The sequence below is a fragment of the Mastigoproctus giganteus genome, chromosome 2, assembly GCF_048544385.1.
Source record: "Mastigoproctus giganteus isolate SK-2022 chromosome 2, ASM4854438v1, whole genome shotgun sequence".
NCBI classification, from domain to species: Eukaryota; Metazoa; Arthropoda; class Arachnida; order Uropygi; family Thelyphonidae; genus Mastigoproctus; species Mastigoproctus giganteus.
Genome location: NC_143576.1, coordinates 96,149,347 through 96,162,352, shown reverse-complemented (window position 1 = coordinate 96,162,352; position 13,006 = coordinate 96,149,347). Strand labels below are relative to the sequence as shown.

The window sequence follows — 13,006 nt, the reverse complement described above, 5'->3', positions numbered from 1 at the left end:
TCAGTTACCACTTCTCAGCCCATCTGCCCAAGTTTTCTAGATCCTGTTGGAGCAGCACACTGCCATTACTGTCATTAACAACACTGCCAACCTCGACACTAAGCCTGATATACCTTCATCAATATCATTGATAAATATACAAAACAACAGTGGACCCAACACCGAACCCTGTGGGACTCCACTAATAACATTAGTCCACAAAGAGCAGCACCCATTGATTACCACCCTCTGTCTTCTCCCACCCAACCATCCTTTTATCCATTGTAGCAACTTACCCTTAATACCATTCTGCTCCATTTGTACAGTAGTCTTCCATGTGCAACAGTGTCAAAAGCCGTCCTGAAATCCTAGTATATGATATAAAAATTATTTTTTGCATCCAGTTCCTTTATAACCACATCATAATATCCAATCAAATTTGTCAGATAAGACTTTTCCTTAACAAACCCATGTTGTGTCTGAGTTATTGTTTCAGTCTTATCTAGATGATCCTGCAATGTGTCTTTAACCAGTGACTCCATTATTTAACTGTAAGAGAAGTTAAACCAACTGGTCTGTAATTACTCGTGTCACCCTTCAATCCCCCTTTGTGAATTGGGGATACATTTGCACATTCCAGTCCGTGGGGACGTCCCCTGAGCCCAAGGATGCTCTCATAATTATGGCTAAGGGTTTGCTTAGTTGCTTTGCAGCCTCCTTTAATATAACAGGATAGATCCCATCCACCCCAGGTGCCTTTCTTATTTTTAACTTCAACAATTTCTCCTCCACTTTGCTTTCAGTTATTACAAAATCATTAAGTATCTTGCTACAATTTGATAACCTTCTGCCATTTTCAAACCTTAATAATTCCTCATGTGTGAATGTAGATGCAAAATACTCATCATTCAGTTTGTTTGCTATCTGAGCAGGATCATCAACAGTCGAACCATCAATATCAAGTGGACCAATCAGATTCATCCCCTTCCTTTTGGAGTTTATATAAGTAAACAAATTCTTGCTGTTTTTCTTTACATCCTTTGCCAAAGATTTCTCGTAATCTGCCCTGCCTAACCTCCTTTGTGACTTGATTACAGACTAGCTTATATCTGGCATGGGCTTCTGTGTCGCCTGATAATTTATATGCATTCGATGCATTTTTCTTCTCTGCCACAAGTCTCATTAGTTCATTTGACAACCATTTAGGCCTGAACCTTGAACAATATTTCTTAGTAGGTATGCAACTTTTAGTAGCTTCCACGATTAATTCCTTAAATGCTTTCCGCCTAGTTGCTGTTGGTAACATCATAAACAAAAAGAACGCAGGAGGTATTCTAAAATAAAAAACCCAAAAGCTTCGTCGCCATTCCCCCCTCACTTTACGACATTATCTGTATACGCAATTACTGTCTCCACCACCTATCTGCATTTAACAGTTCAACTCCCAGTGGGTGGAATTTCATGGATTTATATTTATTTCTTTGAGAAAGATGTATCGAAAATTTTCATTCATTATCGATTAATTCAATCGCATTAAAATGGGGCAAATACAAATCCGGCAATTATTGTTTAATTCGTATACGTTGTTTTAATTAATGCATAATTGTTAGCTTTACGGACAGTCCGTGCATGCAACACAATGTAAAACTCGTGAAAGGTTCACTTACGGGGGAAGGGAGTATACGGAACAAAGTATACGAAAGACAGACAAACTAACAAATATTAATACAGACAATATTATTCATTACATGAAAAATCTCTACTTAATCCAATCCCCCTTAGCGGTTTTCTAATCCACCCGTCCAGAGAGCAAAGAAAGAAACACCTGCTCTCTACCCTGAAGAATGATTGGACCTGATGTCTACTTCTGAAAAATAGTTTGTGTTATATTTATGAATTGTGATTTACTACTTTTACTTGTAGAAATATAAAATAAAACAACGAAATAAATAATTTATTTAACTGTTGGTGGATTTAGTCAAATTGTTGAATCCCTATCTTATAAAAACAAATATATTTTCATTCAGCGATAATCCCATGCGTAAACAAAACCCTATACCAAGCACACAGAGTTCCGAAATGATAAGGCCCATCAATGAGCGGTTGACCACCAGAGGAGCTAATGGGAAGGGGGGAAAAGAAGAAAAAGAGCGCGAATAATTTTTAAAAAATTGGTTGTTGTTGTTGTAATAGAGTTTTAGGAGCATCAGTGACAAAGGCCATATGCTCCATGTATATTATCTGTAAATTGCACATGTTCTGAGGTAGATTTTCTGTTTGCTGAATAAAAACCCAAGTTTCCGGGAGAAAAACCATGCTACCCTCGCCTGATACCGATTAACTTTGCCACGTCATGAAACAGCCCCATAAAAATTCTTCCCGTCATTGACGGGATAAAACTGGAGTATTTTCCACCAGGTGTAGGTTTTTTTATGATACTAAGGAAGCATTCACTCACTCGGTCGCATTATAGTTTACACAGACGGCCTCATAATCCAACACCCAGACAGAGGCGGGCGCCCTGGGCCCCGACTTCTGAAGGGCCCACGCAAAACCCCAACAAATTAGTTGAACTAATATGTTCAACTATTAGTTCAAAACTTTGTGATTACTATGCTATTATTAATTATATTATACATATATTATATTCAAATTTTATTGGAAATAAAACATTAATAGTACATAATATTTTTTATTTATTTAAAAAAATGGTTAACATGTATTTTTATTTTTCCTATCTCTCTCTCTTTTTTTAAGGGGCCCAATATTTTCTTCTGCACCCGGGGCCTCAATCGACCTTAATCCGCTACTGCACCCAGGGGCTCACATCTGGTGAGTATGGGCTTTTGCAAACCCAGGGTCCTCAGGTGGATATCATCATGCTTCTCTTTCTTGGTAATTCCTTTCTACTTCTTTCTCTCTCTCTCGAGGTAACTCAGAAATTTTTTTTTTTTTTTTTTTTTCAGCTGGTGCAGCAAAAGCATCAGGCTTCCTTGCACCATATGACTACTACTAATAATAATTTTTATACAAATTAACCTTCAAAATGGAGATGTGTATATACAGTAAACACATTCGGTAATCACTGAATTATGTCCATTGCATTTGTAATGGACTATGCCACATAGCAATAGCAACACCCAGCACCCCTGCATGAACAATGTATTGTTTGTTCCAGCAAGTGAACACCCACTGGCTAAAGGCAAATTTCCGAACATCTGTTCTACAACTGTCTTTACTCAATTTGAATTTATGCAACCTCAGATTGTAATCTGAGCAAGCGGAAGAATCCCATCAGAATTCAGCGTGCTTTACCCATTCAGGGCCTTATACACCTCAATCAGATCACCTTGCAGGTACCTAGACTCCAGCCGCTGCAATTTGCAGAACTTAAGCCTTTCTTCGTAAGAGGACCCCTCTTTCCCCTCACCAATCTTGTTGCCCTTCTCTGTACACCCTAAAGCACATCTACATCTTTCCTAAAACGAGGCCTTCAGACCTATACACAGTACTCAAGGCGTGGCCTGACCATTGCCTTATACAAAGTGATAATCATCTCCTTTTCCCTGCTAGTAAAATTCCTGTATATCATTGACAATACCCCATGACCTTCTCTGGCAGCCTGTCTACATTGCTCAGAAAACTTCATATCTGACTGCACAATCACTCCCAGGTCTTTTTCATTTTTTTCCACTCTAAGTGTCAGACAGTTCGTACGTTCTTCTGGGGTTACTTCTACCCATATGCGGTATTTGAATTTGTCAATGTTAAACTTCATTTGTCACATCTCAAATTTTCTAGATCCTGTTGCAGTAGCACACTGCCATTAATTAAGAACCCTGCTAACCTTTGTATCATCTGCAAACTTCGACACTAAGCCTGTTATTTATCAATATCATTGATAAATACACAAAACAACAGCGGGCCTTTAGCAATTAATTTGTTTGAATTTTTTTTAAATGTGGCATTCTTGTTTTTTTTCTCATGTTCACTGCTTGGCATTGTTCATGGTTGTTGCTGGACTAAGTAGTCTTTTTTGGAGTTCTTGTGGCTTTTGTACTTGGTATTATTAAATTATATAAAAAGAAATTGATGGAATTTCTATTTAGGAACTTATTTAGTTTTTCTGCTGTCCGACCTATGTTCATGTAACTTCGAAGTAGTCTATTGGTTTTAACAATCTGTGTCGATTTCATAAATCAGTGCTGCAAATTAATTGAATAAATGCCATAAACTGATATTAATTGGATTAACTGTTAATAATTTGTCAAGACTAAAGGAGTTACCATTTCTCTCTAAGAAGAGTTAAAAATGAATTGAGAAAGTATATAAAAATGAATTAATTACGTTGCACGAGTAACGAAACTGATTTTTATCATAGTTTCCATGACGCTATTCAGACAAGGGAAATTCCCTTGGTTTGGATATAGTTTTGGTTTTGGAATTTTATTAGTCACAGAGTATTCAGATATGGCGCTACTGTGTCATTGCAGTGAGCAAGTTTCCAAACCGTTTATTACCTACGAACCGTTTGGAAACCAGTTCAAATGCAATATAATTTTACTTACGTTGTGCTATTTTTTTAGGGTACAGTACTTTTTCTGCAATGATTTATCTCAGGTCACATGCACAGAGTAGTCACATGCACAGAGTAGTAGCATACTCCGTAGTCACATGTATGGCATGCGCTTTAGATTCCGATAACTTTTGATTTGTGTTTCACGAGGAGGCTTGCTTTGATTGGTTGATTTCACTGTCTTAAATGCTCGGTAAACGCTCTGCTCGGTAATATTTGTTTGCAGTAGTTCCCGTTTTGTGTTGTGGTATGTATCTGACAGTATAGTTTGAGTTTTATCAATTCATATGTAGTTCGTAAAATTATTTCATTTGTATGTATTTGTTAAAATTGCATTCTGTTGACATTTGAAATCAGTATAGTTTGAGAAAGCTCAGAATACATACACGTTCAGCGGGGACATCGTTCTTTGATTAGTTTAGTTTCGGTTTTGAAGTCTGAAGTGAAGATGTTTTCCGAATGGTTAACTTTTTCTACTGTCAAATGAACATTTTCAGTAATAAACCGATTTAATTCCCAGCTTTATCTAAGTACCCCTAAAGTAAAATATCTTTTATTTTACTTTAGGGGGACTTAGGTAAAACCTGTGTAGGGTCAACCTTGAAGATTCTTCAGATTCTGCTCTGAATGCCATCCCGTGAGGGTCAGATGGGATCCCCAGTGATGTCTGAAGTAGGCTGACATGATAGATGAGGCCGACCGGGCTAGCCCGGTGGGTAAAGTGCCTGCCTGACAACCCAAAGGTCGCGGGTTCGAATCCCGCCTCGGGCTTGGATCAGAGTACAAAATGCAAAACCTTGGGAGGTGCAATATGGCCACAGAAGCCGATGCGCCAACAACTAACAAAAAAAAAAAAAAAAATGATAGATGAGGAAAACCTTTGCAGGGAAAATATTTTATTATTATTTGTTATTATTAGCCATATGGTGCAATAAGCCTGAGGCTTATGCTGCACCAGCCAAAAAAAATTCACAAGTTACCGAGAGTGAGAGAGGGGGGGGGGAGCCCGAAGTAGAAAGGAATCACCAAGAAAGAAGAATGATGATATCCAGCTCAGGACCCTAGGTATGCTAAGCCCATACTCACCAGATGTGAGCCCCTGGGGATACTGTTTTTATTGATGATGATAAATGCCATCAGACTGAGGCATTTCTTGCCAGGTCCCATACTGATACAGCCTGGTTCTATGGATGTGTGGCTTACTCGACTGCACTTACATTAGTTTATTTTATTTACATAAAACTTTATAGCTGTACTTTATGTTTATGATATTTATATTTAAGTTTTTTTCAGCGAGTAATGAATTGACGACTCGTTGTTAAGTAAATTTGGTTCTCTTGCAGATAAATACAGTTTACTGGTATTGCAGAAAAATGAAAACGTCTAGGTTGTTTCAAATTCTGTCACTTTGTAAGTACTTTAAGCTTATCTTGAAATTACTATTATCTCTTGGAGTGGCCAGAAATGTGCTGCTGTTGTTCAATGTTTTGAAGAATTGCTCAAGCTTGATGCTCTTTTGCATTTTTGTGTTTATATCAATGATACAAATCTTAAATAAATTCAATCTTCATATTACTGTGCCCAAAGAAAAGAAAAACTTTTAGTTAAAAATAAAATAAAACTTTTCTTAATAAGAATGCTAATTATTAAGACTATTGTTAGACTTGGGACCGTCTACTGTAAAAGAAACCATTTGTATTGTCTTTTCTCATCTCATGTCTAATTCCTCCATCTCCCCTCAAAACCACTATACCAATAATTCTTAAATTCTTGTTATTTCAACTGTTTTAATGCCTTCCCCCCCCCATTTGCTGATTACTTGTTTGGAAAGGTCTGAGTTTAAATCGTCCCAGAGACTGTAGGAATTTTCAAAGGCCAATGTTTGAATATCTCATGGGGGGGGGGGGATTTGTTTTTCAGCCTAACATGCATATTGGCCTGTGAATACAATTGTACAGTCATCAGCCATTTTCAATCCACTGCAGGATGAAGGTCTCTCCTGCAACTTTCCAGTTCCTTCTTTTGTGCAATGGCCACCCATTTACTACCCACAAACTCGTGAATTTCATCTATTCATCTCCGCCATTGTCTTCCAGGTTTTCTTCTAGTTCCTCTTGGTTACCATTCTGTTATTTTCTTAGTCCATCTGTCATCATTTCTTCAAACTGTGTTCTGCCCAAGACCATTTTAGTTCTTTAGTTTTGATAAAAATGTCCTTTATTTGAGTTTGCTGCCTAATCCTGTGTTTCTCTTCTTATCTAACAGTCTGATTCCCAATATAATTTGTTCCATTCTTCGCTGTGTAGTTCTCAGCTTCTCTTCCATTCTTTTGGTGAGTGCCCAAGATGCACTTCCATAAGTCATGGTGGGGAAGTATACATTGGTTCATTATTTTACATTTCAGACAAATTGGGATATTGCTCCTCAGTATGTAACTATATTTTCTGAATGCTATCCATCCAAAATTTATTCTTCTCTTGACTTCAGCCATTTATCATTATTACAGATAATGATTTGTCCCAGATAAGTATGACTCCACCTTCTCAATTACTGCTCCTTCAATGATTATATCCCTTTCTGTGGCATAATTGTTCATCATTATTTTGTTTTAGCCATATTCATCTTTAGTCCAAAATCCTTGCTAACTCTGCATAACTGATTAAGGTTTTCCTCTAATTCTTTGGGATCGTGGCTTATGACCACAATGTCATCTGAAAATCAAATGGATTAGATACTCTCCATTCACATTCACTCCTTTCTGCAACCAGTCTAATCTTCTGAAAGCTTCCTCAAGGGCAGCAGTAAACAACTTTGGAGATATTGTCTCCTTGTCGAACTCCTTTCTCAATTTTAAATTTATTACTGTCTTTGTCTAGTCTAATAAAGGAGGTGGCATTCTCATATATTTTCTTCAAAATCATAATATATGGGTTATCTATGCCTTGTCTTTCCAGTGCCTGAACCATTGCCTCATGCTATATAGAATAAAATGCCTTATCATGATCCACAAATGCCAGGCATAATGGTGTTTTATATTCATTTGCTTTCTGCATTAGCTGTGATATTACGTGAAGGTGATCCATAGTTGAGAATACTGTCCTAAAGCCAGCTTGCTCTTTTGGTTGATTCTCATCAAGTATTCTTTCTAATCTGTTAGTAATGACCCTTGTGAACAACTTGTAGATGTGGGATAACAAGATAATTGGTCTATAATTTCCTATTTCTGATTTTTATCTCCTTTCTTATGCAGCAAAACTGATTGCATTATTCCACTCCTTAGGCATCGCACCTTTTCTAATGCATTTTGTGAAGTCTTACCAGTTTATGTCTCTTCCTCCCAATTATAACAACTGTACAGTAACTTCATCTTCCCCCTGGGACTTTCTGATTCTTCATTTTCTTCAATGCATGTTCTACTTCATCAGGAAGAATATCGGGTAGGTTGTATGTGTTACTAATTTGCGATCCAGCTTCCCCACTGCTGGCATCATTCCCTCACTCCTTGTATAATTCTCTATAGTAGTTTTCTGCTATTTATAAGTACACCATCGCTATTCTTCAGTTTCAGTATATTATTTGTCTTTCTGTATTACTACTCATGGCTGCTGATTTAAGTCCTTTGTTTTCCCTTAATGCTTGTTCTAATTTTCTTGTGTTACATATTCTTATGTCCTCTCTCAGTCTCTTTCTAATGGCTTTGCATAACTCAGTATAATCAATTTTTTCCTTGTCAGTGTTTATCTTGCTCTTCGTTTGTCACCTTTGGTTCATCATAACAAGAGTTTCTTGACTAATTTTTTTCTACTCTGGATTTCTTTTTCCCTATAGGTTTCTTGGACTTTATCACTTTCAGAAAGTTGTAATATTCCTTGTCAATATCTTGTTCCGGAGCAGTCTGCAGAAGCTCAAACTTGTTCTGAAGTTCCAGTTCCTTTTTCTCCTCTTCTGTTATCTCAAAGACCTTTGAATTATTTACTCGAGTCAGTTTTTTCCTACATCTATGTCAAGTGTGCATCTTGCCATTCTGTGATCACTTCCAACATTTACCTTATTCAGGACGGTAACATCATTCACAATATATCTTCTGTTAGTGAGGATGAAGTCAATTTCATTAGTTGTTAATCCATTTGGACTCTTCCATGTCCATTTTCTGTTCATCCTTTTCTTGAAAAAAGTGTTCATTACTGACAATCCTTGAGATTCTGCGAATTCCACAAGTCTTTCACCAATTCCAAAATTTCCTGTAATTTCCCCTTTCTGCGCTGTTTTGTCTTTTTCCAACCTGAGCATTGAAGTCCCCCATTATAATAGTGTAGTGGGTTTTCCGCTCATGTCAGTGTACATTTCTTCAGCCTCTTCATCATCATGGCTCGATGTTGGTGCATAAATCATTATAACCTTTAGCTTGTACCTCTTAGAAATCCTGAGTATTAGTCTCGACACCTTGGTGATGTATTTTTGAATTCCAAAATGTTGTTTTTTATATCCTTATGGACCAGAAAGCCAACTCCACCTTCGCTCCTTTCACTGTTTCCATTGGTGTACAGCAGATTTCCACTTGATAAACTTATGATTCATTTCTTCTTGTTTCAGCCAAACCAATGATATTCCAATTCATGTTATCTAGTTTCTTTTCCAGCTCTAATATCCTGTCTTCACAGACAACATACAGAGTGTAATATGGCACTACATAAATAACTACAATAAGAAATCAGTGCTGTTCTGTAATTCAGTTTTTGGGATTTAGTGCCATAAAGGTACGTAAACAAGATCTCTGTGTAGGCTAAATGCAAACTGTAGCAGGCAAGGAGTGTCAGTATCATGTTTACATATTAATTCATGATATGTTTACATGTGCTTGCTCATAGAATCAAATTGAAAAAATTTATCTTCTGTCAATAAGTCTACTTACAGCTACTAATTCTGCTTGTTTAGAATGAATTGCTTTTGGTGGTTTCAGAGTGTTCCATAAAGATCAAGTTACGCTGCATCACAGGAGAAGGTCATATGATCTTATGTGCAATGACATAGTGAGTTCTGCTGGTGTGTGTTTTGTTTAGGTTCAGTTTTAGAGTAGATATATGTAAAGTTCCGTGAGTGTTTTATCATTGGCAGATTACACCGAGGTAACTAAAAGCCCTGTTAATTGTGGGTAAAATTAGCCATTCAGGCTGTCAGAGAAGCTGAAAAGAAGTCTAAGTGCTGCTGAATATGAGGTTCCTCCCAATACTCAACTTTCTTAACAAATAAGAATGGAATCTGGTTGTTAGGCAGAAACTTACCTGTTATCTCTTTGTAATAAAAGAATGAAGTGTAGCTTATCTGGATGTAGATCAGTAGTTTTTGCATTGCCAAGAATAGAGCATTCGCCGACCGGGCTAGCCGAGTGGGTAAAGTACCTGCCCGGCAACCCAAAGGTCGCGGGTTCGATTCCCGCCTCGGGCTTGGATCAAAGTACTGCAAAAACCTTGGGAGGTGCAATATGGCCACAGAAGCCGATGCGCCAACAACTACCAAATCAAAAAAAAAAAAAAAAAAAATAGAGCATTCCTTTAAGTGGGACACTTATTCGGCAAAAGGCTAAAGATCTTGATCATGAAAGATTTAAACAGAGTAGTGAGTAGCTGTGAGTTTCTATATTTAAAATAAAAAAATATATATTTTACACATTAGCTAGGTTTTGAGTAACAATTTCTGTTGTAGATGGCAAGAAGGATGTAAGTGTTCCAGATGATAGCTGAATGGTGTCATTTCTGTTCCAGATGTAACTGATGCAGTTTTGTTTGGAAGTTTTATGAATGTTAATAGTAATATTCAAATTAGTGGATCGTTTAAGTGAAGAGCTTCCTGATAAGAAGAGAGTAAAAGGAAGGGTGATATATAAAGTGGAATTAATGTGCTTATCTGCTAGGATGGAAGGCAATAAATCTATTCCACAGATTTATTGAATGTCTTCCAGCTGCAACAGCAATTAAGTCAAATATTGAGGACATTGTGGTTCTTCATTAATCAATGAAGGAAATTCGCCAGAACCCCCGTCTTAATGATCTGGTCCCTGAGAACCGTAGACATTCTCTCAGGTATCCAAGCTGGACTTGCTACCTTGGAGTCTAAAACGCTGATGGAACTGATATTCGGGTGACACTCAAGTCAAGTGTATCTAATTTAAGCAAAATCCGGTTGGTCTGTGACACCCTGCATGTGCCTTCAGGAAGATGGAACCGTTAGTAACCCTGGGTATAATGCCCATGTGACAGTCTTGAAATACGGCACCTAGTATACTGGAGGTGACCACCCAGGTGTGAACCAACAGCAGAGGTTGAGGTCGGCATTCCTTTTTGTGGCACACACAGAGGAATGCTGCCCCTATATGTTACCAGGTAATACTAGGTGGTAGACGACTATAATCAACTGGTGTAATACCACCACTTTGCTTATTGGAGGCTTGAAGTGGTGGAACCCATGTTTAGTCTCTAGAGCAAAGCAAATTGAATGGATTGCAGTCAAAAATTAGGAAAAATGTCCATGCATGATCTTTGTTCATTGTTATGCTCATGTGTTAAATTTAGTTCTTTCACAAGCATGCAGAATTATAAATGAGTGCAAGATATTTTTTTCAACTGTGAACTGATTGGCTAGTTACTTTTCAAAATCTCCTAATGCTTTGGACAGTATTATTAAGAAAAGATTTCCAAAAGCTGCACCAACTAAGTGGAATTACTTCTTTTGCCTAGTTAATACCTCAAAAAGGAAAACGTGCTTCATTAATTAGCCATTTTTGAAGACCTAATTGATAACCATGGAAAGTGGATGAAGTAACCATTGACTCTGCTATTGAATTCAAGCACAAATTTAATGATCCTAACTTTGTATTTCACTTGGAAGTGTTCAGTGGAATATTTTTTGTTCACTGAAATTTTATTTAACATACATCAGACAAAATACCTAGACGTGTATTGCATAAATGAAATAAAGCAACTACAAATTTGCTTGAAAATTAATGAGAAGACCTCTGATTTTTATTAAATAATAGAAAGTTTATATAGCTACAACAGGCCAAATAAGAGATTATGCTATGAAATCTATCATTTTCATCATTAGAAGAATGTGTATTCTTGTGGTTGTTGAATTTTAGTAAATTAAGAAAATATTCCAAGAATTTTCCTGGGTGTAAGAGTTAACCATATGTTAATGTAAATGAATTTGTGTATTTCATGAAAGACTACTCTTTTTTTTTTTTAGAAAAAAAAAAAAAAAAAGTGTTGTGAAGTTCATGCAGTACATCTATGTATTGCATGAATTCTGTAGTCTACTTCTAACAATTTCTTATACTATTGCAACTGTTGAAAGAACATTTTCTGCATCAAAGAGAATTGAAACTTTTCAAAGAAATACAACTGGGGAAATGTGACTTGGGTTTAGCTCAAATGTCAATAGAAAAGAATTTGTTCCACAGGTTATGAAATTCAAAAGATTCTTATGAAAATGTCATTGACTAATTTTTCAAGAAGGATCATAGAGTGGAATTTTCATATATGAGGTGCATTCAATAATTTATCTATGTAAGGTACTTCCCATAGTTATATTTCACGATATATCATGTTCCTACATACTTCAACTTGAATCATACTAATTTTGATCCCACTATGTTTTTAGGTTGTGCTGCTGTAATAGAAAGGACTTGTATCAAATTATGGAATTACTGAAATTGGAGCATTGCTCAGTCATCAAGTTTCTCACCAAAGAAGGAAATGGGCCTAAGGCCATTCATCAAGGATGGTGGCTGTGTATGGCAACAATGCACCTTTAGAGTACCAGGTGAAATTATGGTCAAAACAGTTCAAACGGGGTAGAGAGTCCATCAAAGATGATCCACGTCCAGGAAGGCCTGTCACAGCGACCACTCCAGAAGCGTGCAAGCTCTGGAACCCATGTGCTGAATGATAGACGTTTAAAGGTGTCCCAAATTGCTAGGGAATGTCACATATCTGAGGGAACAGTTATAACCATCCTCCATGAATATTTTTGGGTGACTAAGGTCAGTGGAAGGTGGTTCCCCAGATTTCTGATCCCTGTGCAGAAGCAATTCAGAGTACGGTGTTGTGAAGAGAATTTAGAGCTTTATGGAAGGGCTCCTGAAACTTTCATCTCCAGAATTGTTATGGGTGATGAAACATGTTCATCACTGGGATCCTGAGACCAAGCAAGAATCAATGCAGTGGAACCACAAGGGTTCTCCCCCACCTAAAAAAAAAAAAAAAAATTGGATGCAACCTTCAGCTGGCAAGATTATGGCCACCATTTTTTGGGATGCAGAGGGAATTTTGTACATTCATTACTTGGAACACAGAGTCACTGGTGAGTCACATGCATCCCTGTACAACCTAAGAAATGCCATGGAAAACTTTCCAGAGGTGTGCTGCTTCAGGACAATCCACAGGTCACGTGCTG

The 13,006-nt window shown here is 37.2% G+C and overlaps 1 protein-coding gene across 1 annotated transcript in view; it reads right to left on the bottom strand.

Moving 5' to 3' along the window:
* The window catches only part of LOC150089442 (uncharacterized), an 83,554-nt gene extending 81,546 nt beyond the window's left edge, over positions 1-2,008 (bottom strand). The window contains exon 1 of the mRNA XM_090368601.1: positions 1,728-2,008. The gene's annotated coding sequence lies outside the window, so the exon portion shown is untranslated. The remainder of the gene's footprint in view (positions 1-1,727) is intronic.
* Positions 2,009-13,006: the final 10,998 nt, after the last annotated feature.